We start from the raw sequence: 27,641 nt of genomic DNA on the forward strand, positions 1-27,641 counted from the left end.
TACATTTGATCTCCAATATGAACCAATGTCATTTCTATATCATTTAGTCTATTATTAGTTTGCTCATCAATGAGATTGTCTATGCCACAGTTCACTGGTGTTTTTCTAACAATGCTGCATCTGTATATTTGTTGCAATGCTGTTCCAGCGACTGCAGCCACTGTGATGCTTCCAATGATTCCAATGACAGATGCAATAATGAATCCAATTAGTCTATTAGTCCTTTTTAGATATTCTTTTGCCAAATGGATCAGTATATGTGTTTCTGGAGAGGATTGCAAAGATCTTGACATCTGCACCGGCAGCCAAATACCTCTTCTCCTTGCTGCTATAATCGTCTCATTTTCCTGCAACATAAATGCTTGGGGACAAGTGAATAGAGAATAATTTTCACAATTAGAAGTTTGATTTCTTATATGCATATGAACTTTAACAAGTATATATGGATCTCTAATACATATTTGTATATAGTGTTTATGGCTGCTAAAGAGAAGTTATAGTTACTAGAATTTACTATGAAAATTGGTCCCAGTCCTAGGAAAATTCCCCATAAATTTCTCTGAATAATGTATTTATCATCCCAAATCATGGCACAAATCATCCTCTATGTAATAACTCTGGTTTAGCTGGCCTATCCATATAGTCTCAGTTATCTTCAACCCCACAGGGGAATCTTACAATTCCATAGGAATCATTAATTATGATAACTGCTCGATCCATATGACATGACTGCCATCCATTCCAACTTTCTTTCCCACCTAACAGGCAAGTATCCTTTGTATCCAGAATTAAGCATATAGGTCTTTCTAAAAATGGAATTAAATTTGACACCAGTTTTCTTCTTACTGGACCTGGGAATCCTAAACTTGTATTTAGGTTATTTTGGTAAAGTTGGATTGGCCCATGTTAGGGCTCACAGATAATCCCAGTAAGTATAAATATGTCCCTGTCCTTCAGCAATCAAAATTGTATGTCCTATAGTATACATTACCCATTTAGTTATTTTTTGTCCAGGTCGATATGTCTGGGTTTTATTCTCTTTGAGGGAATCCAAACTGAAGTTCCGTCATCTGCAATGACAAGAGCAAATCCCCTACCCCACACCTTTACCATTCCTGGTTTCCATAAATCATCTTTAACATCTTTCCAATAGATTGGCTGCAGCTGCAGTTCTGTTTGGGATATATCATTTTTCTTTTCCAAATTGCTAAAATGTTGTTCTGCTGGAGTCTGTGATGAATTATCATAAATGTTTAAAAAATTTAGAGTAAACAATGCCTTTGCTAATTGATCTTTAGGAGTACTTATTTTCATAACATCATCCTCCTGATCATCATTTCCCCCTTTTTGTTTTAAAAGCATAGACTTTAGCGTCCGGTTTGCTCGTTCAATAATTCCTTGCCCTGAGGGATTGTGTGGAATTCCTGTAATATGAGTAATAGTAAAAGTAGTACAAAATTTATGAAATTATTTTCCTGTATAAGCAGGACCATTGTCCATTTAATAGATTGGGGGCACTCCATAACAGCAAAAGCATTAAGTAAATGTGATTTAACATGGCAGAAATGCTCTCCAGATTGTGCAGTAGCCCAGATGAAATGACAACAATGTCTATGATAACATGTACATACTGCATTTTATCAAAATATGAAATATGAGTAATATCCATTTGCCATAATTTATTTGCTTTTTGACCTTGAGGATTAACCCCTGATGCAAATGGGAGTGCATTCAAAGTTCCACAGGTTGGACAAGTCCTGACAATGTCCTGAGCTTGCTGTTTAGATAAAGATGGAACTTTCTTTCCCAGCCCTTTGCTATTGATGTCAATTTGTGAAGTGTTGTGGGATCTTGAATTAAACTCACAAGACTATCTGCTTGCTGATTTTGTAATGAAAAAGGACCTGGAAGATTGGTATGAGCTCTTATATGCATGATAAAAAGAGGATTAATTTGACTTCTGACAAATGTTTGTAAATGTAAAAACATTCAGGAGAGTTCATCTCTTTCAAACAAAGAAGCCGTCTCAATGTGAGTAACTGTTTGGTAAACATATTCAAAATCAGAAACAATATCAAGAGATTGTGGAAAACTTTGCAATACTTGGATTACAGCTGCTAATTCAGTAAGCTGGGCTGAGGTATAAGGTATTTTCTAACTTGTTTTCCACTGGGGTGACATATGCAGCTTTCCCATTAATATTATCATTGGTAAAGACAGTAATAGCTAGTGGGGAAGCTGGAACTATTTTAGGCAAAATCCATTGCGTTCATTTTTAAAAATTATAAAAGTTTTGACATAGCAAATGATTATTCATTTGTCCTTTAAAGTCACTTAATGCTATTTGCCAAAAGGTATTGAAAATATATAGACTTTGAACCTCTTCCTTTGTGCGATTACACACTATGTGATTAGGATCATGACTTCTTAATTGATAATATTTTTGGTGACTTTTGGCTATTAAAGAAATAATCTTTTGCAAATATGTATTTAAACATTTTTGTCAATTGTTTGGTAAAAAAATCCATTTTAAAACACCGTCTTGTTAAAATAGGCCTGTGGGAGATTGCAAGGTAAAGAAAATAATAAAATCAACAGGCTTTTTTAGATCTATTTGAACAAGCTGTCCTTTTTGAATGCATTGTTCAATTCATTGTAACTCTCGTTCAGCTGCAGCTGTTAACTGCCTTTTGCTTAATAAATTAAAATCTCCTTGTAAAATATCAAACAAGTTTTGTAACATATAATTGGGAATCCCTAAGGTGGCAGGTAGCAAAAATGAAAGCAGAGTGTCAATAGTGACGTGTACCCATAGTAAATGACCAGATTTTTTAAATTGAATTCATTGGATTGATTGAAAAGGAATGCAAGAATGTGGATTCTTTATAATTGGTTGTGCATTTTTGCTAATTTTAAATTTATTTCATGCAGTTTTTATGATATTTTCTCACAACAGTGGCCAAATTCAAATTTGCTTACATGACCGGGCCCAGTTGGGTCCTCTGGGAACTGGCTAGGGACCAAGAGGAGCTTCCTGGGACCTAGATATCTTTATTAAAGTACACCTCCTTCTGGGGGATAGCCAGTCCTCCCAGCTAGAGTGTACATTTTAACTATTTCTTACCAAGGTCATGTGATAGCAATATCAGTTGCATGTAATGGTAACATTAGGTGAACAAAAAGACTCCACAAGTATATTTTTCCTTGCATTCAACCCTCAAATCTGCTTCCAATATAAGCCATGGTTATCTTGGGATAAATTTACTTTATACATATATAGTTTATATAAACACTGGACAAAGCATTAAAGTATTTTGGCTTAAAGGAATTTAGGTATTTAAATGATTTGAATATTATTTAGTCAATAATAGATTCATTTATAGTAATAGTACTTAGATTAATAGATTAAGCCACCTGGTTTAGGGCAAGAAGCAGTTTTTGCCAGTATGATGATACCCAAGAGAAAATTAGTATTTTTTATACAGATAACAACATGATAAAAGTTAATATAAGTTATTTTGATAAAACACAGACTTTTTGCTTTTTAACTAATTATTTAGAAAAAAATTTTTTTTATATCTTTTCTTTAGAACAGCCTAAGAGTCCAAGAAAACATTGTCATTTTAGACTCATTAAATCTTTCTTGATTTTAACCAGAATTTCCATTTTTACAAACCCTCAGCACTTATTATATTAGTTTAGGCTTTGTCCCATATTTTTCTCATTTAGTAACAGCTATTCATTTTAGGATAAAACTATTCTGTTTTCCTATTAATAAAAATACATCTTTCATATTTTTCATACTTAAATCATTACTTTGAACAAATATTTTACCACATATGTAATTACCATCAAAATTAAATTTGTTAGAATGTTAAATACTTAAAATACTTTAGTTAATGTTTCAAATATGCATTAACTATCAATATATAGTTTTTAACAAGAATTTTTAGTTTTAAAGTTCTTAAAATATATTTCTTTTTAAAATATGAATAGGAGCTAAACTCATGGCCAGTTTCCAAACCATTGCCTGTTGAGAATTTAAGCCAACAAAAGAAGATGGGGCTACCATTCCCACTCTCCGTCACAAGACTTTACCTGTAGTATTGGTATAAATCTCACAGAATAATCATTCAGACTAAACAAAGGTAACCTAACAGAATACCTTGAGTCAGAACTACAATCCCGAACTGCATACCCCCTTGGGGACCAACCTGCCACAGGAACCATCAATGAGCACTGACCCCCGTTTGGTATGGCACCTTTCTCACTGAATACTTTCTGACTCAGGTGTACATGAATCCCTATATAAAGGCAGCCCATCAAGAACAAGCCCAGAAACCAATCTTTCTTTATCCTGCTCTGCCAAAGACATGGCAAAGAAGCAATTTTTAAAATCTATCATAATAAATCAGTTCTTAGAAATTACAACTGGTGTGGGCAAGCCAGGCTGCAGTGACTCCATAGGCTGAACCACAGTATCAACTTTTATCAAATCAGTCAACACTGTCCATTTTCCTGACCTCCCTCCTGCAATAAATATTGGAGAATTCCAAGAACCATGAGACTCCTCTAAACGTCCTGCTCCAAACTGTTCCCAAATCAACTGAGTCACAGCCTCAAACCTCTCTACAGAGAAGGGCCACTGATCAACCCAAAAAGGCCCGCCTGTAGTATTTGTAGTGGACGTCCCTGGAGAATCTCCTCACTTTATGCTTTAAGAGTTCCCTTACAGGGTAAGAAGTGGTAGTGGGAGATTGAGAAGAAACACAACTTAGAGTTTAAGACAAAGCATGAGCCAGGTAGTTCATTGCCTGACTGAACACAATAACCAAATAGAAACAGGAATATTTTCCCCGTTTTGTTATGTTCACTGCAAAGCCTTTATAACCAATTTCCATTACTTAAGATTTAAAACATTATGGCCTTAAGGCTGAAACCAACAACAATGTTTTTGAATGAGCTCAAATAAGCTTACTAATTCAGATGTTTTAACAGGCACCCCAGTAGCTTTAACACACACACATACTCCTCCAGCCGCCTATTATGATTACCCGTTACCCTGATGATCCAAGGAAAATGCTTACTTTACCAATATGACTCGAGTCCTCTTCTATCGGCTGGACACACGTGCTTCTAATGAGACTTTTCCTTGGTTCCTTAATATTGATTTGGAGTCTTCTTCTTCGAGCCCCACGTTGGGTGCCAAATGTTGCTTCCTATTGAAATGGAGCTCGAAGGATATTAAGGAATGATTAGAAAAAAAAGAACGGAAGAAAGAAAGAAAGACACAGACGGGCTCAGGGGGTCTGAAGCTTGAGTTTACTTCAGACAGACTTCAGACAACTTTATTCTAAACCAGATCCTAGTTATATACCACAGGATGTCAATAGATATGCAGGCATTTCCTGAGGGAGCAAGATTCTTATCTCACAGTGTTCTTCATACTTAACATAACTTTTTTTGGGGTAAACATTCTCTTCCTCCCAGACTGCTCTACATAACAATCTCCACAGTTTACCGCCGCCATCGTGAGGCCAGCAGCTTGCAACAAATTCTGTAGGTCTTGCTTTAAACTCTTGGCTTCTACACATGTTTCTTGAGGATGATTGTATAATGATATAACTTTCACAATGTGACTGTGTGATTGTGAAAACCTTGTGACTGATGCTCCTTTTATCTACCTTATCAACAGATGAGTAAAACATATGGAATAAAAATAAATAATAGGAGAAACAAATGTTAAAATAAATTTAGATTGAAATGCTAATGATCAATGAAAGGGAGGGGTAAGGGGTATGGCATGTATGAATTTTTTTCTGTTTTCTTTTTATTCTTTTTCTGCATAGATGCAAATGTTCCAAGACATGATCATGATGGTGAATATGCAACTATGTGATGATATTGTGAATTACTGATTATATATGTAGAACAGAATGATCAAAAGTTAAGAATGTTTGTGTTTGTTTGGTGTTTTTTGGTATTTAAAAAAAATTAATAAAAAAAAAATTCAACCTTGACACCACCAACACAGGGTAATGCTGAGGCTCACTTCTTGGCTTGCTCATTCACCAGAGATTTGGCTCCTGCTGTAGACATTAGGCAACGGGGATTCAGCGGTAACCCAGACAGACACAGTCTCTTCCCTTGAAATTGCTCATAATTTAACTTTTCAACTCAAAATGCACTGCTCATATTTTTACAGGGATACTTTTTTTAAAAATCTTTTTATTTTACTTTTTTAAATACCAAAAAACACAAAGAAAATGCAAACATTCCTATTTTGATTATTCCATTCTACAGATGTAATCAGTAATTCACAATATTATCACATAGTTGCATATTCATCATCATAATCATTTCTTGGAACATTTGCATCTATTCAGAAAAGGAAATAAAATGAAGACAGAAAAAAAATTCACACATACTATACCCCTTACCCCTCCCTTTCATTGATCACTAGCATTTCAAACTAAATTTATTTTAACATTTGTTCCCCTTATTATTTATTTTTATTTCATATGTTCTACTCGTCTGTTGACAAGGTAGATAAAAGGAGCATCAGACACAAGGTTTTCACAATCACACAGACAGGGACACATTTTTGGAGAGTTTATATATATGTGTATATGTTCATATGTGTGTATATATATGTGCATATAGATATACAGATTTAGATTTAGATTTAGATTGAGTTTCATTTTGAAAACCCACATGTAAAAAACATGTTGATAGTTGGCTTTTTCATTGCAAACCATCTCATTATTTATTTAATTTAGCACAGAGGATCTGCGGATGGGAATAAGAGTATATAGCAAAAATTCTGTCACCACAGACTCCCAGACACCTCGTTTCTCCTTGCCCAGAGGAAGCCACTGGTACATGTTTCTTGCATCTTCTTCCAGAAATCTAGGCTGTGCATATGTATAAGATAGATGTGAACATATTTCTGAATGGGTGTTTTATATCTTGCCTTTTTGTCTTCATTAAGAGAGAAAAATACATCTTTATCACTTGTTCCTTAAATGGCCACATGATATTCCATTGTGGGCAATGAATCCTCTTGCTTTTGTCCTATATTTTTCTATCATAAGAAAGTATACAATGAAAGAACACACTGCTATAAAGCATGCCATGAGACCCCCACCTTTCCACTCCTGCAGCATTCTCCTACCCTGGCCTAGTTTCTTTTGAGCCCATTTCCCCATTTGAGAACCCAAGAGCTGGGTGGCCCACCCAAGTCCTCACTCAAGGCCAGAAGCCAGAGGAGAACAGAATCAGATTTCCCACTTCCTAAAACACCACTGGCCAAGGGGCTTACAGTTGTTTGGCCGAGACGATGTATTTTTTCTTAATTAATTGGTGCATTTACAATTGATTTCCCAACAGGATCTGAGGCAGCTGTCATTGAAGTATCAAAAGTTGTGTTTGCTTTTACCACATTTTCTCCTACTTGGAGGGAGGCCAGATGGACCAACCCATCACAGACAAGCCAGGACTGAGTCAAGCCACAGCTTAGGGCCAAGGCTGAGGCAGAAGCCAAGGGCCGGGGCCAAGACAGGCTTTTCACACTAGCCCTTGGGCCAAACTCACTGCCCAGTGGAGCCAGGTCCAAGGCAGGGGAAGTAGGGTGTCTCATGCACACACGCCCAGGATTGTGGGTGGCCTCCTGACACTCCAGACCTGCTCTTGGCTGAGTCTTACTTACCCTGAAGGCAGACGGTAGATGGGTGGTGAGTTGGGGGTGAAGGTAGAAACCTCTGACTCAAGAAACCCTGAAGGAATCAGATGGAACAAGAGCAGATGGGAGTCACCCTAATAATCCCCAGCTCAACCTCGGAATCCTGAGCCTTCTCTCTGCCCACCCAACCCTATCTGGTCTTCAGGAACATGTGGGGAGAAAGGAGGTCACTTTAGAGACCTAGGTTTGAATTCTGGTGCTTTCATGTCCTGTCTGTGACATTTGAGCAAAATCATTCATTCTTTCATTCATCAAGTATTCATTGAGAATCTACTACGTGTGAGACATTAGCCAGGTTCTGGGGAGCAAAGATGAATAAATCATAATTCTTGTACCCAAGAAACATACAGTAGGAGAGTAAAGTGAGTAAACAGATGATGGCATTATAGGACAGTGATGTGGCTGGGTGAGCACGGGCAGCTGTGGAACACAGAGGGTGGCTCTCACCAGGGAGAGAGCACACAGAGAACCTGAAAGATCCAGCGGAAGCCCTCGAGAAATTCCTTTGGTCCAACTGAAGAAGAGCAGCCATTCATTCAACAAAAATAAAATGTCTTCTGTGTGCCAGACACCAAGCCAGGCATTTCAGATGTAGTGTTCTACAAAGCAGACTTAGACCCCAGAACTTCATACTCTAGTGAGGGAGACAGAGAGCCCATTAGCAAATAAATATAAATGGTGGTAAGCGCAACAATGGAAACACACAAGGTGATGTGATGGAGAATAACATGGTGGGGTACAAATATGGAATGGGAGACAGCGAGGAAAACCTTCTGGCTCTGGACTGGAATAAGAGGCATCCTGATTCTTTTTTTTTTGTAGTTCATGCAATAAATTATTTATATTTGTAGTGCTAATTGGTGGGACATATAGGTCTATACAATCCCTTTCAATCTTGTTCATCTTCAATATGGTAATATTACTTATAGACCCACTAGTGAACCACGTTCACTCCTATCTACTCCCTTACATTTAAGTTCAACCTCACTAGCTAACCGTTTACTCATCTCTAGCTTCTATGCACTTTAAGTCCCCTATATTCTACATTATAAGCCTCTGAGTTTACCTTTACTGAGGTCATAAAAGTGGAGTCATACAGTATCTATCCTTTTGTGCCTGGCTTATTTCACTCAGCATTATGTCCTCAAGGCTCATCCATCTTGTTATGTACTTCAGGATATCATTTTGTCTTACTGCTGCCTAATAGTCCATTGTATGTATATGCCACATTTTGTTAATCCACTCGTCTGTTTTGGGGCACTTGGATTGTTTCCATCTTTTGGCGATTGTGAATAGTACTGCTATGAACATCAGTGTGAAATTGTCTGTTTGAGTCACTGCTTTCAGCTCTTCTGAGTATATACCGAGTAGTGGTATTGCCGGGTCATGGGGCAACTCAATATTTAGTTTTCTGATGAATTGTCAAACTGTCTTCCATAGTGGCTGTACCATTATACATTCCCACCAGCAGTGCATAAGTGTCCCAATTTTTCCACATCTTCTCCAATATTTGTAGTTTCCTGTTTAATAGCAGCCATTCTCATAGGTGTGAGGTGGTATCTCATTGTAGTCTTGATCTGTTTCCCTTATAGCTAATAAAAATGAGCATCTCTTCCTGTGCTTTTGAGCCATCTTTATTTGCTCTTCCGAAAAATGCCTATTCATATCTTTAGCCCATTTTTCTTTCTTTGTATGCTGTATGACGGGGGTCACATTTCACTCTTTTTGCGTGTGAGTATCCCCTTATTGCAGCACCATTTGTTGAACATCTGTTTGGTTTTTTAATTTGTTAGTTTGGGAAATGAATGGGCTGGGAATCAAACCTGGGTCTACTGCATAGCAGGTGAGAATTCTACCACTGAACTATCCTCACACCCTGCTCTTTAGCCCATTTTGTAGTTGGGTTGTTTGTTCTTTTTTTTTTTTTTTTTAATATACTACTATTCTTTTTTTTAATTTTTTTTAATTTTTTATTTTTTACATGGGCAGGCACCGGGAATCAAACCCGGGTCCTCTGGCATGGCAGGCAAGCAGTCTTGCCTGCTGAGCCACCATGGCCTGCCCAGTTGTTTGTTCTTTTGTTGTTGAGTTGTATGATTTCTTTATGTATACAGGATATCAACCCTTTGTCTGATGTGTGATTTCCAAATATTTTCTCCCATTGAGTTGGCTGTCTCCAACTTTTTTTTTTAACTTTTTTTATTAATTAAAAAAAATTAACAAACGAAACATTAAGATATCATTCCATTCTACATATACAATCAGTAATTCTTAATATCATCACATAGTTGCATATTCATCATTTCTTAGAACATTTGCATCGATTTAGAAAAAGAAATAAAAAGACAACAGAAAAAGAAATAAAATGATAACAGAGAAAAAAAAGATTATACATATCATACCCCTTACCCCTCGCTTTCACCACTAGCATTTCAAACTAAATTTATTTTAACATTTGTTCCCCGTATTATTTATTTTTATTCCATATGTTCTACTCTTCTGTTGATATAGTAGCTAAAAGGAGCATCAGACACAAGGTTTTCACATTCATAGAGTCTCATTGTGAAAGCTATATCATTATTCAATCATCATCAAGAAACATGGCTACTGGAACACAGCTCTACATTTTCAGGCAGTTCCCCCCAGCCTCTCCGCTACATCTTGAACAACAAGGTGATATCTGCTTAATGCATAAGAATAACCTCCAGGATAACCTCTCAACTCTGTTTGGAATCTCTCAGCCATTGACACTTAGTCTCATTTCACTCTTCCCCCTTTGGTCGAGAAGGTTCTCTCAATCCCTTGATGTTAATTCTCAGCTCATTCTAGGGTTTTTCTCAGTCTCTTGATGCTGAGTCTCAGCTCATTCCAGGATCTCTGTCCCACGTTGCCAGGAAAGTCCACACCCATGGGAGTCATGTCCCACTCAGAGGGGGGAGGGTGGTGAGACTGCTTGTCATGTTGACTGGAGAGAGAGGCCACATCTGAGCAACAAAAGAGGCTCTCTTGGGGGTGACTCTTAGGCCTAAATTTTAAGTAGGCTTGACCTATCCTTTGTGGGGTTAAGTTTCATATGAACAAACCCCAAGACTGGGGGCTCAGCCTATAGCTTTGGTTGTCCACACTACTTGTGAGAATATCAAGAATTCAACTTGGGGAAGTTGAATTTCTCCCCACTCTCACCATTCCCCAAAGGGGGCTTGCAAATACTTTTCCAGCCACTGATCAATTCACTCTGGGATTCATCGGGGCATCACTCTGGACAAACCAAAAAAATCTCATGTCCTACCTGAGATTCCAAGCACTTATGACATTCAGTCAAACTATCTACATGAGTTATATTAGGAAATGCTCTAGTCAAAATATAAATTTTGTAACAAATAAACATTTTTTGCTTTAGTCTCACACATAAGGTGACATTTTAAAGTATTAATTATCATCTATTTTCAGCACCCTGCAATAATGACATTCCTTTGTTCTTCCTCATGCAAAAACATTTTTAAAATTTGTACATTGTACATTTCACTATTATTATACACTCTAGGCATTCCTAGATTACACCATCTCGATCTTTACCATCTATCTTTCTTTCCGATTTCATTTATGTCCCCAGCCCTCCTCCCTCTATCATTCTCACATGCAGCTTCATTCATTGTTTTAACATAATTACATTACAGTTAGGTAGTATTGTGCTGTCCATTTCTGAGTTTTTGTATTCAGTCCTGTTGCACAGTCTGTATCCCTTCAGCTCCAATTACCCAATATCTTACCCTATTTCTATCTCCTGATGGTCTCTGTTACCAAGGAAAATTTTCAAGTTTATTCACTAATTTCAGTTCTTATCAGTGAGACCATACAGTATTTGTCCTTTTTTTTCTGGCTAATCACACTCAGCATAATGCCCTTAGGGTCCATTCATGTTGTTACATACTTTATAACTTTATTCTGTCTTACAGCTGCATAATATTCCATCTTATATAAATGTCACAGTTTGTTTAGTCAACTGTCTGTTGATGGACATTTTGGCTGTTTCCATCTCTTGGTAATTGTTAATAATGCTGCTATAAACATTGGTGTGTAAATGTCCATTTGTGTTTTTGGCCTCGTGTCCTTTGAGTAGAGACAGCATATAGATGGGTCCTGTTTTTTAATCCATTCTGCCAGACTATGTCTTTTGATTGGAGAGTTTAATCCATTAACATTCAGTGTTATTACTGCATGGGTATACTTTCTTCTACCATTTTGCCTTCTGGATTTTATATGTCATATCTAATTTTCCTTCTTTTTACCTTTACTCATAGTCTTCCTTTCTACACTTTTCTCCACACCTCTCTCTTCTGTCTTTGTATCTGTCTCTAGTGTTCCCTTTAGTATTTCTTGCAGAGCTGGTCTCTTGGTCACAAATTCTCTCAGTGATTTTTTGTCTGAAAATGTTTTAATTTCTCCCTCATTTTTGAAGGACAATTTTGCTGGATATAGAACTCTTGGTTGGCAGTTTTTTTCTTTTAATAATTTAAATATATTATCTGCTGTCTTCTCGCCTCCATGGTTTCTGCTGAGAGATCTGCACATAGTCTTATTGGGCTTCCCTTGTATGTGATGGGTTGCTTTTCTCTTGCTGCTTTCAAAATCCTCTCTTTCTCTTTGACCTCTGACATTCTGATTATTAAATGTCTTGGAGTATGTCTATTTGGATCTATTCTCTTTGGGGTACGCTGCACTTCTTGGATCTGTAATTTTAAGTCTTTCATAAGAGTTGGGAAATTTTCAGTGATAATTTCCTCCATTAGTTTTTCTCCTCCTTTCCCTTCTCTTCTCCTTCTGGGACACCCATAACATGTATATTTGTGCGCTTCATATTGTCTTTCAATTCCCTGAGTCCCTGCTCATATTTTTCCATTTTTTTTCCTATAGTTTCTGTTTCTTGTCGGATTTCAGATGTTCCGTCCTCCAGTTCAGAAATCCTATGTTCTGTCTCTCGAAATCTACCACTGTAGGCTTCCATTGTTTTTTTCATCTCTTCTACTGTGTCTTTCATTCCCATAAGTTCTGTGATTTGTTTTTTCATACTTTCAGTTTCTTCTTTTTGTTCTTTCCTTGCCTTCTTTATATCCTCCCTCAATTCATTGATTTGGTTTTTGATGAAGTTTTCCATGTCTGTTCGTACATTCTGAATTAATTGTTTCAGTTCCTGTATGTCATTTGAATTGTTGGTTTGTTCCTTTGACTGGGCCATATCTTCAATTTTCCTAGTGTGATTTGTTATTTTTTGCTGGCATCTAGGCATTTAATTACCTTAATTAGTTTATTCTGGAGATTGCTTTCACTTCTTTTATCTAGGGTTTTCTTGCTGGATGAATTTGTTGTCTATCTGTTCTTTGACATTCCGTTCAGCTTTATCTGGACATTTAGCTTAAGTTTTGTTTAACAGAGGAGAATTTTTCAGTTATTGTTTTCTTGCTTCTTGCCCTGCTTGTGTGGTGCTTTCCCCCCCACACACACTTAGGAGGGTCTACTTAGATATTATAGACCCCAGCCAGATTTTCCCAGACCAAACTGGCCTCCTATCAGGAGGAAAGAGTCACCTGCATCAGTTCTCCCTCAGGGTGAGACCCAGCAGGTTGAAAGACTTTCCTATGAAGTCTCTGAACTCTGTTTTTCTTATCCTGCCCGGTATGTGGCGCTTGTCTGACTGCAGGTCCCACCAGCATAAGATGATGCGGTACCTTTAACTTTGGCAGACTCTCCCTGCTGGGGGCCTGGTGGAGACAGAGGAGGGGTTGTAGGCTGGTTTTAATGGCTTCAAATTACCAAGCCCTGGTGTCTGAATTCCTTGATGGAGGGATTCCACCTGAGTTGGGCTTCACCCCTCCCCTGGGGAAGGCACAGGCTCCAGACAAGCCCCCAAAAGAGCTCACTTCTGCCTATGCCTGGGGCAGTTGCAGCCTGAAAAGTCCTGCCACTGTATCCAGAGGCAGTCAAGCCTTTGTAGATACACAGCCACAAAAACCTCTGTTTCCTTCTTTTTTTTTTTTCCCTTTTTCTGTCAGTCCTGCCCCCATGGCATCGGGACAAAAATGAACAACCTCCACTTTGATCAGGTTCACCTAAGCTGGGGGCCTATTTTTAGTAGTCAGAATTTGTTAATTAGTTCCACAATTGGTGTTTGATTGTGCCCAGTCCCTGCTACTGGTAAAGTCCTTTCCTTTCCCCTCTGGGAAGCAGCCTGTGGGGGAGGGGCACTGGCCGCTGCAGCTTTGGGAACTCACGGTTCTGGGGGGTGCTCGCAGCCGGTCCAGCTGGTCCAGACTGGGGTACGCTGTGTGTCTGGTCACTGACGTGGCCCCAGGAGCTGTTCTGTACTGTTTCTGGTTATTTAGTAGTTGTTCTGGAGGACGAACTAAAACGCGCATGTTGTTAAGCCACCCTCTTGACCCGGAAGTCTGTCTCCAACTTTTTGACAAAGTCTTTGTTGAGAATTTTTGTATCTATGTTCATTAGGGAGATTGGCCTGTAGTTTTCCTTTCTTATAGCATCTTTACCTGGTTTTGGTATTAAAATGATGTTAGTTTCATAAAATGAATTAGGTAGTGTTCCTTCTTCCTCAATTTTTGGGAAAAGTTTGGGCAGGATTGTTAGTCTTTTTGGAAGCTCTGATAAAATTCCTCAGTGAAGCCGTCTGGCCTGGGGCTTTATTTTGTAGGAAGATTTTTGATGACTGATCGAATCTCTTTTCTTGTGATTGGTTTGTTGAGATCTTCTGTTTCTTCCTGAGTCAGTGTAGCTTGTTTGTGTGTTTCCAGGAATTTGTCCATTTCATCTTTGTCTGGTTTGTTGGCATGTAGTTGTTTATAGTATTGTCTTATCATTTCTTTTATTTCTTCAGGGTCTGTCGTAGCACACCCCTTCTCATTTCTGATTTTCTTTACTTGAATTCTCTCTCTTTTTTCTTTGTCAGCATTGCTAGTGGCCCATCGATGTTATTGATTTTCTCAAAGAAACTGCTTTCGGTTTTATTGATTCTTTCTCTTGTTCTTTCGTTCTCCCATTCATTTAACTCTGCTTTAATCTTTGTTATTTCTCTTCTTCTATTTGCTTTGGGGTTAGTTTGCTGTTCTTTCTCAAGTTCCTCCAGGTGAGAAGTTAAGTCCTAGATTTTTGCTCTTTCTTCACTTTCAATATAGGCATTTAGGGTAACAAATTTCCCTCTCAGCACAGCCTTTGGGGCATCCCATAAGTTCTTACAAATTGTATTCTCATTTTCATTTGTCACCAGATAGCTACTGATTTTTCTAGCAATTTCTCCTTTGATCCACTGGTTGTTTAAGTGTGTTATTTAATCTCCATATATTTGTGAAAGTTCTCATTCTTTGGTGGTTATTGATATCCAGCTTCATTCCACTGTGATCAGAGAAAGGGCTTTGAATAATTTCCGTACTTTTAAATTTATAAAGACCTGTATTGTGCCCCAGCATATGATCTCTTCTGGAGAATGTTCCATGAGCACTAGAGAAGAATGTATATCCTGGTGTTTTGGGGTGCATTGACCTACCTATATATGTCTGTTAGGTCTAGTTCACTTATCAAGTTGTTAACTTCTCTATTTCCTTGTTGATTCTCTGTCTGGTTGTTTTATCTATAGAGGAGAGTGGTGTATTGAAGTCTCCTTCTATCATTGTTGAAACATATATCGCTCCCTTCAGTTTTGCCAATGTCTGTCTCATGTACTTTGGAGCTCCTTGATTGGGAGCATAAACATTTATGATAGTTATATCTTCTTGGTGAATTGTCCCTTTTATTAATACATAGTGTCCTTCTTTGTCTTTTATGATGTTTTACACCTGAAGTCTATTTTGTCCCATATTGGTATGACTACTACTACTTTCTTTTGGTTACAACTTGCGTGAAACATCTTTTTCCATCCTTTCACTTTCAATCTATTTGTATCTTTGTGTCTAAAATGAGTCTCTTGTAAGCAGCATATAGCTGGATTATATTTCTTAATCCACTCTGCCAATCTGTATCTTTTAATTGGTAAATTTAGTCCATTAACATTCAAAGTTATTACTGAAAAGGCGTTTCTTGAATCCACCATTTTATCGTTTGGATTTTATTTGTCAGATCTATATGTCCTTTCCCCTCTTTCTCTTTTCATCCTTTAAGTTACCTTAGTGGTACTCTTCAATTCTGTGCCCTCCTCGAGACCTCCCTCTCCTGTCTTTTTCTTTCAACTGACAGAACTTCTTTTAGTATTTCTTATAGGGCCAATTTCTTGTTGAGAGATTCTTTCAGGATTTGTTTGCTTGTGAAAATTTTAATCTCTCCCTCAGTTTTGAAGGATAATTTGGCTGGGTACGGAATTCTTGGCTAGAAGGCTTTCTCTTTCAGTATCTTAAATATATTATACCACTGCTTTTTCACCTCTGTAGTGCCAGTTGAGTAGTCTGAATTCAGTTTTGTGTAGTTTGCCTTGTATGTAGTAGATTGTTTTTCTCTTGCCGCTTTCAGAATTTTCTGATTCTCTTCAACATTTGACAGACTGATTAGTATGTGTTTTGGGGAAGGCCTGTTTAGATTTATTCTATTTGGAGTTTGTTGGGTTTCTCTGATTTGCGTATTTATGTCCTTTATAAGGGTTGGGAAGTTTTCCCCTATTATATCCTCCACTACTTTTCCTAGCCCTTTACTCTTCTCTTCTCCTTCAGGGACACCAATGATTCTAATATTTGTGCACTTTGTTTTGTCTATCATTTCCATAAGATCCAATTCAAATTTTTCCATATTTTTTTGCCATTTGTTATTTTGAATGTTCGAAATCACTTGTCCTATCTTCTAGTTCGCTTATTCTTTTTTCTGTCTCTTCAAATCTGCTGTTGTGTGTCTCAAGTATATTTTGTTTTGGTCTACAGCGTCTTTAATCTCTGCGATAACTGCTATTTTTCTATTTATTCTCTCAAGTTCCTCTTTATGTTTGTCTATGTCTTCTTGATCTCTTTTATGTCATTAGCCATCCCATTTATTTTATTTAGTAGAGTTATATGAACATCTTTGATTAGCTGTTCCAAAGTCTGTGTCTCCTCCAATGTTTTAATTTGGTCATTAGGCAGGGCTATATCTGTCTGCATTGTGATATGCTTAGTGATCTTCTGCTGTCTTTGAGGCATATAAATATCTTGATGGGTTTACTTTGGAAGTTGATCTCCTTCAGTTGTCTAAAGCTTTGTATTTGCGGGATGGGTGTGGAGCAGGATGCTGGCAGGGGTGGGGGGTATGAGGGTAGGGTGGGGCAGGGCACAACAGTGTGGCACTGCATTGTAGCGAAGGTATAAGCAGAGTTTGGGGCGCTAAGCTGGTGCCTGTCAGCATGGGGTGCGGGTCGCGGGCTTGTGGAGGTGCGGCGCGGGAGCCGAGGTTATGGGGTGCAGCTCAGGCAGACCTTGGAGCGCAGGACCAGGGTGCGGTGTGGGGGATACAGAGGTAGAGAGTGGTGGGAGGCGGATGGTGAGGCTGAGTGCATGCCTGGGGGCTGGTGTGGAGGTAGGAGGTGGGTGAGCATGCGGAGCACAGGGGTCGTGTGTATCAGTGTGCAGGGTAGGTGGCACAGAGGTCACAGCACGGGGTGGGGACAGGGTGCAGGTATGTCCTTGCACGGTGGCAGTGGGGGGTGTCCGGAGGGCCCTGGATGCAGATGTGGAACGTGTAGGGGCAGGCGTAGGTCACCCGGGTTGCGGGATGTGGGTGGGAGGGGGATGGGCGCTGTGTCGGATGGGAGGTACCCCGGCGCCGGTGCGCAGGTGTGGAGGGGCTTGGAGCAGAAGTGCACGCGTGTGCAGGGCAGGGGCTATGTAGATTCGCCTGTGAGCACCTTTCAGATGTGGGAGCAGAGCACTTGTTCTGGGGGCATGGGGCAAGCGTGTAGGTTTGTGGGGCAGGGGGTTGGGATGTAGGGATTGAAAAGTCAGTGCACAAATGCCTGGGCGCCCTGCAGCGGGGAGGCTGTGGCCTTGCGGGTGCGCGGGCGTTGGGGGGGGGGCGAGCCCTTGCGTGCGCATGCGTACTGCAGGGCATATATTGAAACTAGATAGTACATGGGAAAAAGTACAATCTATGTCAGCTAGGGTCTTTAATCAACAGTACCACTGTAATATGCTTCCACCAAATGTAGCAAAGGCATTATGCCCAAACTAAATGTCAACAGGCAGGGGTTTGGGGAAAGGGATATGGATTCTTTGTGGAGGAAAAGGAAATGTTTTCAGGTATAGTGGTGAAGGCATGTTTATACACTTAGGCTGGATTGTAGGGTGTGTGAATAAAACTATTTAAAAATGGTCAGAGAGAAACAAGTGCTAGAGAAAATGCTGAGAAAAAGATGTACCCATTCACTGTCGGTACGGAAATGAGAGGTGCAGCCCCTTGGAGGGCAGGGTGGTTGGTTCCAGAGGAGGCTAGGGGTGGGGTTGCCATATGATTCTAAAACCCCAGTTGCTCAGTATATACCCGGAGGAACTGAGTTTGAGAACATGAATGGACATTTGCACACTGGTGTTTCTGGCGGCAGTGTTCGTGATCCACAATGAATGGAGGTGGCCAAAAGGAACAATGACTGAGGAATGGAAGGGGAAACTATGGCGGACTACTGAGTTGCTGCAAGAAGGAATGAAGTTGTGGCACATGCAAGTAACTAGATGAACGAACCTTAAGAGCTGTATGTTGAATGAAATGTCAGGAACAAAAAGACAAATATTATCATGCCTAAGTTATATGGACTAACTATAATTTAAAAATTCAGTGAAATTAAGTCAAAAGCGTGGGTTATCAGGTTGGGGCTTAATATAAAGCGTCCTAGATTGTAAGCTCTTACAGCAGTTACAAATTCAGGAGGTGTAATTGTTAATTCTAAATTATGAGATACTGAGCTGTTTGTTTATAACCTGGTCTTTCCCAGAAACTTCAGGTATTGATGTGACATCTGAGATTCAGAGTTAGAGCTCTAAAGCTATAAAAATCAGCAATACCCCATACCCGATCCATTAAAAAAGTTGAAAAAGTGATCAGACTTTAAGTAGAGATATGAATGAAGCTGATCTGGATAGGACTAAGGTATCTCAGAATATAGGGTAAAGGCTGATGTCATCCATATCTTAAAATTTCAACTTCTGCATGAGACTTAAAGGGAGAGATGTTTACTTGGTGCAAAATTTATATTTTGGGTAGTGCATTTCCTAATTTAACTTGTATGGCCAGTATAGTTGAACATCATAAATATAGGGACTCTTTAATAGGGCATAAGATTTTTTTTTTGATTTTTTTTATTAATTAAAGAAAAAAAAAAAGAAATTAACCCAACATTTAGAAACGATTCCATTCTACATATGCAATCAGTAATTCTTAACATCATCACATAGATGCATGATCATCATTTCTTAGTACATTTGCATCGATTTAGGAAAAGAACTAGCAAAACAACAGAAAAAGATATAGAATGAAAAAACCTATAGCTCAGATGCAGCTTCATTCATTGTTTTAACATGATTACTTTACAATTAGGTATTATTGTGCTGTCCATTTTTGAGTTTTTGTATCTAGTCCTGTTGCACAGTCTGTATCCCTTCAGCTCCAATTACCCATTATCTTACCCTGTTTCTAACTCCTGCTGGACTCTGTTACCAATGACATATTCCAAGTTTATTCTCGAATGTCGGTTCACATCAGTGGGACCATACAGTATTTGTCCTTTAGTTTTTGGCGAGATTCACTCAGCATAATGTTCTCTAGGTCCATCCATGTTATTACATGCTTCATAAGTTTATTCTGTCTTAAAGCTGCATAATATTTCATCGTATGTATATACCACAGTTTGTTTAGCCACTCGTTTGTTGATGGACATTTTGGCTGTTTCCATCTCTTTGCAATTGTAAATAACGCTGCTATAAACATTGGTGTGCAAATGTCCATTTGTGTCTTTGCCCTTAAGTCCTTTGAGGAGATACCCAGCAATGGTATTGCTGGGTCGTATGGCAATTCTATATTCAGCTTTTTGAGGAACCGCCAAACTGCCTTCCACAGTGGTTGCACCATTTGACATTCCCACCAACAGTGGATAAGTGTGCCTCTTTCTCCGCATTCTCTCCAGCACTTGTCATTTTCTGTTTTGTTGATAGGGCATAAGATTTTGTTGGTTTGTCCAGGTTAGTGTGATGCCCCGATAAATCCCAGAGTGATTTGGACAGTGAATAAAGAAGTATTTGCAAAGTCCCCTTGGGAGAATGAGGAGAAAGGGTGAACTATTCAACTTCCCTATTTGGAGAATTTCTTTTTTTTTAATTAAAAAAAATTTTTTTAAATACCAAAAAACACAAAACAAATGCAAACATTCTTATTTTGATCATTCCATTCCATATATATAATCAGTAATTCACAATATCATCACATAGTTGCATATTCATCATCATGATCATTTCTTGGAACTTTTGCATCTATTCAGAAAAAGAAATAAAATGAAAACAGAAAAAATTTGTACATGCCATACCCTTTACTCCTCCCTTTCATTAATCACTAGCATTTCAAACTAAATTTATTTTAATATTTGTTCCCCCTATTATTTATTTTTATTTCATATGTTCTACTCGTCTGTTGACAAGGTAGGTAAAAGGAGCATCAGACACAAAGTTTTCACAATCACACTGTCACATTGTGAAAGCTATATCATTATACAATCATTTTCAAGAAACATGGCTATTGGAACACAGCTCTACATTTTCAGGCAGTTCCCTCCAGCCTCTCCATTATATCTTGAATAACAAGGTGTTATCTACTTAATTTGTAAGAATAACCTCCAGGATAACCTCTCGACTCTGTTTGGAAGCTCTCAGCCATTGACACTTTGTCTCATTTCACTCTTCCCCCTTTTGGTCAAGAAGGATTTCTCAATCCCTTGATGCTGAGTCTCAGCTCATTCTAGGGTTTTTCTCAATCCCTTGACGCTGACCTAGGGATGTATTCTAGGATTTCTGTCCCACGTTGCCAGGAAGGTCCACACCCTTGGTGAGTCATGTCCCACATAGACAGGGGGAGGGTTGTGAGTTTGCTTGCTGTGTTGGCTGGACAGAGATGTGTTGCCACATCTGAGCAACAAAAGAGGTTCTCCTGCGGGTGACTCTTAGGTCTAATTTTAAGTAGGCTTGACCTATCCTTTGTGGGATTAAGTTTCCTATGAACAAACCCCAAGATTGGGGGCTCAGCCTATAGCTTTGGTTGTCCACACTGCTTGTGAGAATATCAAGAATTCAACTTGGGGAAGTTGAATTTCTCCCTGTTCTCACCATTTCCCGAAGGGGACCTTGCAAATACTTTTTTATTCACTGCTCAGATCACTCTGGGATTTATCGGGGCATCACTCTGGACAAACCAACAAAATCTCATGTCCTACTCAAGGTTCCATGTACTTATTGTGTTCAATTAAGCTGTCTATATAAGTTATATTAGGAAATGCACTAGTCAAAATATAAATTTTGTACCAAATAAGCATTTTTTGCTTTAGTCGCACACATAAGTTGAAATTTTTAAATATTATCAGTTTATTTTCAGCACCCTGGGTAGTAACATTCCTTTGTTCTTCCTCATGCTAAAACATTTTTAAAATTTGTACGTTTAGTCGCTATCATTATACACTCTAGGCATTCCTAGATTATACCATCTCAATCTTTATCATCTATCTTTCTTTCTGATTTCATTTGTGCCCCCAGCCCTCCTCCCTCTATCATTCTCACATTCAGCTTCATTCAGTGTTTTAACATAATTGAATTACAGTTAAGTAGTATTGTGCTGTCCATTTCTGAGTTTTTACATTCAGTCCTGTTGCACAATCTGTATCCCTTCAGTTCCAATTACCCAATATTTTACCCTGTTTCTACCTCCTGATGGTCTCTGTTACTAGCGAAATTTCCTTTTTGGAGAATTTCTGATACTCTTGCAAGTAGTGGGGACAACCAAATCAACAGGCCAAGCCCTCAGTCTTGCTGCTTGCCCCAATGAAACTTATTCTTGCAAAGGATAGGCTAAGTCTACTTTAAATTAGGCCTAAGACTCTCTCAGCCAAAGTGACAAGCAATCTTACTGCCCTCCCCCTCTCTACATGGGACTTGACTCCCAGGAGTGTGGACCTTCCTGGCAACATGGGACAGAAATCCTAGAATGAGCTGGAACTCAGCACCAAGGGATTGAGAAAACCTTCTCGACCAAAAGGGGAAAAGCGAAATGAGACAAAATAAAGAATCAATGGCTGAGAGATTCCAAACAGAGTTGAGGGGTTATCCTAGAGGTCATTCTTATGTATTATATAGATAACCTCTTTTTTAGTTTAAGGTATATTAGAGAGGCTGGAGGGAACTGCCTGAAACTGTAGAGCTGTGTCCCAGTAGCCATGTTTCTTGAAGATGATTGTATAATGATATAACTTTCACAATGTGACTGTGTGATTGTGAAAACTTTGTGTCTGATGCTCCTTTTATCTACCTTATGGACAGATGAGTAAAACATATGGATTAAAAATAAATATATAACAGGGGGAACAAATGTTAAAATAAATTTAGTAGATTGAAATACTAGTGATCAATGAAAGGGAGGGGTAAGGAGTATGGTATGTATGAATTTTTTTCTGTTGTCTTTTTATTTCTTTTTCTGAATTGGTGCAAATGTTTTAAGAAATGTGCATGATGATGAATCACAACTATGTGATAAAAAAGGAATGTTCATATTGTATGTTGATTGGTTTTATTAATAAAATTTTTAAAAAATTAGGCCTAAGAATCACCCCCAGAGAACCTCTTTTGTTGTTCAGATGTGGCCTCTTTCTCTAAGCTGACAAGGCAAGTAAGCCCATTACCCTTCCCCGCTACATGGGACATGACTCCCAGGGGTGTAAACTACCCTGGCAACATGGGACAGAAATCCCAGGATGAGCTCGGACCTAGCATCAAGGGATTGAGGAAACCTTCTTGACCAAAAGGGGGAAGAGAGAAATGAGAAGAAATAAAGGGTCAGTGGCGGACAGATTTCAAAGAGTTGAGAGGTTATCCTGGAAATTATTCGTACACATTATATACATATCACTTTACAACTTATGGCATATTTGAGTGGCTAAAGGTAAGTACCTGAAACTGTAGAGCTGTGTTCCTGTAGCCTTGTTTCTTGAAGATGATTATATAGAGATATAACGTTTACAATGGACTGTGTGATTGTGAAAGCCTTGTGCTTGATGCTCCCTTTATCTAGGGTATGGACAGATGAGTAAAAAATATGGATAAAAAAAAGCAAAGAATAGAGGGAACAAAGGTTAAAATATATTGGGGAGATGGAAATACTAGTAATCAACGAGAGGGAGGTTTAAGGGGTATGGTATGTATGAGGTTTTTTTTTCTTTTTATTTCTTTTACTGGAGTGATGCAAATGTTCTAAAAAATGAACATGGTGATGAATATACAACGATGTGATGATAGCAGGAGCCACTGATTATACACCATGTATGGAATGCTTGTATGTTAAGAATATTTGTATTTGTATATTGTTTTATCAATAAAAATATTTTTAAAAAGAAAGTGCCCTAATACCTGGGCTCCCTGGGCAGGCGAAGATGTGGCTGCGCTGGCCTTGGGGGCGGGGCCCGTGCTTGCGCATGCGCAGAGCTCAGGGGCAGCGAGCACGGGTTGCGCCTCAGCGGGCTGTCAGCACTTGCCCAGATCTGGGGGGGCATGACTGGGGGCGGTGCACCTTCAGTGATCTGGGTGGGCCTGAAACTGCAGAGCCCAGCGGGCACCGGGTGGGCTTGCATTACTGTATGGGCGGGGGGTGGGTATAGCCTGGGTATAAAAGTTAGTGCCCAGCCTTTCTAGGCTGGCGACCGCCTGCAGGGGGCAAGGAAGTGGACGTGGTCTCTGGAGGGGCGGGGTGACACTGCGCTTGCGCAGGAGAGGTAGGTTGGACTGGGGTAGGTGTGCAAGCGCTTGCAGTGTGGGAAGCGGAACGCACAGCGGTGGGGGTGGGGTGGGGTCGCTTGGAGCGAGGTGGAGGGGCAGGTGATGGGGTGCAGGTGTGTGGGCTGTGGGGTGAATCGCAGGTCATTGTGCAGGGGCGGGGCGAGTGAGGGTAGCACTTTGAGGGAATGTAGCTTGGCTTACTTCCTAGTCCCCGTCTCCCCATCCATGCACTCCTGGGGTCTCTGGGCTTCTGTTTGGAAAGGGGAATGTTAAGCTGTTTGCACTAGCCAGCCAGTCTCCGATTCTGTACATCTCAGTTCTTCAGCTTTTGCAAGCAGGGCCTCCCTTGGTTCAAGAAGGCCGGTGATGTTCAGGGTTTCTCTCTCAACTGGAAAGGCACATGGCGAACATAGCAGCTTCTGCTAGCTTTCTTTCCAGGCTTCTTGCTTCATGAAGCTCCTGGAAGGTGTTTTCCTTCTTCGTCTCCAAAGGTCTCTGGCTGTGTGGGCTCTCATGGTTCTCGTCCATTGTGATTTTATCACAGAATATTTAACCTCCCTGTGATCACTAAGGGATCTAGAAGCAGTGGCATCCCCAGTAGTTCTGAGCTTACCTAGGGCTCAGATCTTGGTTTCCAAATACACTTCTCCACGCAAAGAATCAGAATCCCTGGAAGAGATGGCAGCTGAACTGAGGGCTGGGGCTGTGGAGGTACAAGGTATGCCCAGAGAGAAAGAAAAGACTCAGAAAATGAAGGGGGCATAGGAGCCAGGTTGCAAAGTTTCCCACTGGAAAGATCTAGAACAATTTAACCATTAAAATGGATAATGACTTAATGGGCTATAATGCATTAAATCAAAATAATATACAAAAGTAATGAAATGGTTATTTAAAAAACGGTAAGAAAGGAAGGCAGGAGGAAAGAAAAGGGAAAGCTCATCCTTATAGTGAAATGCAATTAATAAAGAGGGAGAAGTTAGAAAATCAATATTCTGAAACCCACATAGCAATAACTGATTCATATGCAAATCATTAATAGATACCAAAACCCTGGGGGTTAGACTTGTTGGGGCAATAGAATTTTTACAGAGTCTCAAAATACCTTTCCACAATCTTATTAATTAGAAAAATTTAAAGGGTTACTTTGCAGTGGGGAAGCCTGGCAACATGACCTTAACCAAGTGATCAAACTGACCATCAATAATGGGACAGATGATGTCATGTGCCTCCTGACAGATGCACTGGGAAGGACACAGCACCATTTCTGTGGTGTTCCTGCCAAAAATGCATAACCTGAATTTAATCAGGTTATGCAAGAATCAGACCTAAAGACTACTTTAGGGACATTCTATAAAACAACTGGCATATACTCAAAAATATGAGAGGCAAAGAAGGGCTGAGGAACTGTTCTAGATTAAAGGTGCCTAAAAAGACATGATAACTGAAGGGAATATATGATCCTGGATTAGAAAAAGCAATTGCTACAAAGGACATTATTGGGGAAAATGGGGAAATTTGAATATAGACTTTATACTAGATAATGGTATTGTATAGCTATTAAATATTCAGAATTTGATAACTATATAGTTAAGAAACAGAAAATCCTTGTTCTTAGCAGATAAGAATTTAAGGGTAAAGGGTGTTACGGCTGCCACCTATAATATTATTAATAATAATAAATACATGTGTAAAAAAAATAAGTACATGTGTATAAGAAGTTACATATAAATGTCTGTACTTGCCATTTGTCCATAGGGTTAAAATTTTTCAAAGTAAACTAAAAACATTCTCAATTTTAGTTCTGCCATGATCCTTTGAGCGCATGGCACCCTCTGGAGCTCTCCTTCAGCCTCCTGCCACCCTCCTGCATGCCTGGTCGGACACCCAGTGGCACTCACGTGGGCCCCTCAGGGCACTCTCCCACCCAGGGCAGCGGGGTCCACCGTTCGACAGAGGAGGAATGCCAGCCGTGGCACAGGAGTGCAGGCTGGATGACCTTGGCAGGCATGGGGGTTTTCCACAGAAGATTCAGCAGGGCTCAAAGTGGCCCTGTTCCGGTATTAGTCATGGGTCTTCTGTGCATCACTTCTGTGTTAATGTCACATATTTGGGGCAAGTACACACTCATTCATAGACTTGGCTATCTCCATTTGTCATCTGAAGAAGAAGAAAACCAACACATCTTGGACCAAAGACATAGTGATTTTCTGTTCATGTGAGAAATTTTCTGTAAGCTTCCCCTTTGTGCCCATTTGAAACTGTTGTGTACCCCAGAAAAGGTATGCTCTTTAAATAGTCTTCATTCAGTATTGCTGGGTGGGATCTGTTTGTTTTTTTATCACAATTTTAGTCGTAATTGTCAACAATTGGAAGCAACCAAGATTTCCTTCAAAAAGTAAATAAACAATGATACAACCATTCAATGGAATATTATTCAGCAATAAACAGAAATGAGCTATGAAGACATAAAAAGACATCAAGGAACCTTAACTGTACATTGTTATGTGGAAGTGGGTGGGATCGCTTTTATTAAGTTGTTTCCATGGAGATGTGACCCACCCAATTGTGGGTGGGACCTACTGATTGGGTGGTTTCCAATCAATAGAGACGTGTCTCCACCCATTCAAGGTGGGGTAGCTTACTGCAGCCTTTTAAGAGGGAACCATTTTGGAAAAAGCTTCAGAACCCAGGCAGCCAGAGACCTTTGGAGATACAGAAGGAAAACACCCCCAAGGAAGCCTTATGAAATGAGAGAAAGTTAGCAGATGTTCCCATATGCCTTTTCCAGCTACGAGAGAAACCCCAAATGTTGTCAGCCTTCCTGAGCCAAGGTATCCTTTTCTGGATGCCTTAGTGAGGCCATTTGTATAGCCTTGCCTTACATGGATATTTTCGCAGTCTTTGAACTGTAAACTTGCAACTTAATAAATTCCCTTTTTAAAAGCAGTTCTGTTTCTGGTATATTGCATCTGACAGCTTAACAAACTAAAACACTATTTTACAGGGAGCTTAACAAGAATTGATTTTGTGGAATCAATTTTTTTCCTATGGCTAATAAAATTCTTAATTCATTTATACCAAATCTGATTGCTGATCCTTGGCTGTTAGGGCTTGTACTCTTATTGCCTTTAGATTTACAAGTAAATATGTAGAAAATATGTCTCGTGGAGACTTTTTTCCTATGTTGGATTGGCAGGTCCTTATATGACCATATAATCAATATCTGAGCTACTACTGGAATAGACACTGGTTTGTTTTCTTCTAGGTATTTCTGTCCTGATGATCATCACTTTGGATATTCTGCAGTTTCCAAGGAGTGTGCCTCTGACTTCATAGAACAGTCAAATCATAAACCACACATCTTGGATGAAATGCTTGCTTATTCTGTTCTTTGTCACTGAAGTCATAGATGATATCTTTGCCTCCTGTTCTTAATTCTCCTAGATCGGGGGTTTCTCTCCCCTTATCATTTAAGTGCCACATCTAAGTTTTGAAAGAGCTCATTTAATAAATTGGGTTTTATCAAATAAAATTTTATTTTTGGAGTTTTGATAATTTTTAAAAAATTAAAACCCCCAATTTAAAATACTTTGAGGTGAGAGGCACCAGTCTCTCCAAGAACATCAATCAGTTGGATTCCCCAACCCCATTATGTCAGCATCCCTTTTCAGCAAAAAGAAGTTAGAATCGTTATTGCCCAAATATTCCTGAAGATTGAGAGAAGGATCAAATGAGAGGGAGGAGTTGTAACAGAGAAGATAAGATTTAAAAATGATTGTGACTACTGAATCATATTGATATTTCTTGCTAGTCTCTAGTGTATTGGAACAGCTAGAAGGAAATATCTGAAATTGTGAAGTCACCCATACCATACTTTGAAACTTGCTCAACTACTTGTTAAACTGTACTTTGAGATTTATCACTTT

At 39.2% G+C, this 27,641-nt stretch overlaps 1 long non-coding RNA gene and 1 pseudogene across 1 annotated transcript; both read left to right on the forward strand.

Moving 5' to 3' along the window:
- The first annotated feature begins 1,920 nt into the window (after window positions 1-1,920).
- Window positions 1,921-27,260, forward strand: LOC143688175 (uncharacterized). The gene is made up of 2 exons (XR_013177867.1): window positions 1,921-2,031; window positions 26,981-27,260. It is a non-coding gene; the product is annotated as an uncharacterized LOC143688175 (long non-coding RNA).
- Window positions 25,584-25,934, forward strand: LOC143685659 (protein transport protein Sec61 subunit beta pseudogene; annotated as a pseudogene).
- Window positions 27,261-27,641: the final 381 nt, after the last annotated feature.

This window comes from Tamandua tetradactyla, chromosome 6 (assembly GCF_023851605.1).
Source record: "Tamandua tetradactyla isolate mTamTet1 chromosome 6, mTamTet1.pri, whole genome shotgun sequence".
NCBI lineage: Eukaryota > Metazoa > Chordata > Mammalia > Pilosa > Myrmecophagidae > Tamandua > Tamandua tetradactyla.